Source organism: Aphanomyces invadans (genome assembly GCF_000520115.1).
Source record: "Aphanomyces invadans strain NJM9701 unplaced genomic scaffold supercont1.4, whole genome shotgun sequence".
NCBI lineage: Eukaryota > Oomycota > Saprolegniomycetes > Saprolegniales > Verrucalvaceae > Aphanomyces > Aphanomyces invadans.
Window position 1 is genome coordinate 1,052,421 of NW_008580149.1, and position 586 is coordinate 1,053,006.

The following is a 586-nucleotide window of genomic DNA, read 5'->3' on the forward strand; positions in this document are numbered from 1 at the left end:
GCACCGTTACTTACGACATCGAGTTTACGCCTCAAGGCTCGAACACGGTTCATGGTGCGCTGCCGCGTCGATGCAGCTGTCCAGGACGGCTGCCCGGTCCTGATCGAACGACACCCAATGGTCGACAACGTTCATGTGGCCCGTTCACTCAACGTGCTACGCGAAGGATATGTCTGGGCACAAGTGCAGAACCCCAGCGACTGCGTCCTGGCCATCCCTCCGGGCACGCTGATTGGGTTGGTATCAGTACTACCACCCATGTATGCATCGGAGTTGGATCTCGCCCGGTCCTTACCGTCGGCACCGTTTGGATTGTCGTCGACCGGGAGGTCGACCTCTCGTACGGGGGAGGGGGAGCCCGACGGCACAGCAGGGCGACCAACAGGACCTTCCAGGACGACTGAACACTTGGCTGCGGTTGGTGTGCCCGACAAGACGACGGGACAATCAAGACTTCCAGGCAGCCTGAATCGGGACAACAAACATCCTGGCAAGAAGACTGGGGCCCCCAAGGAAGAAATTCAGATCGACTGGACGGACTCCAGTTTAACGCTCCAGCAAAAGGAACTTCTCAGGAAGGTCCTTC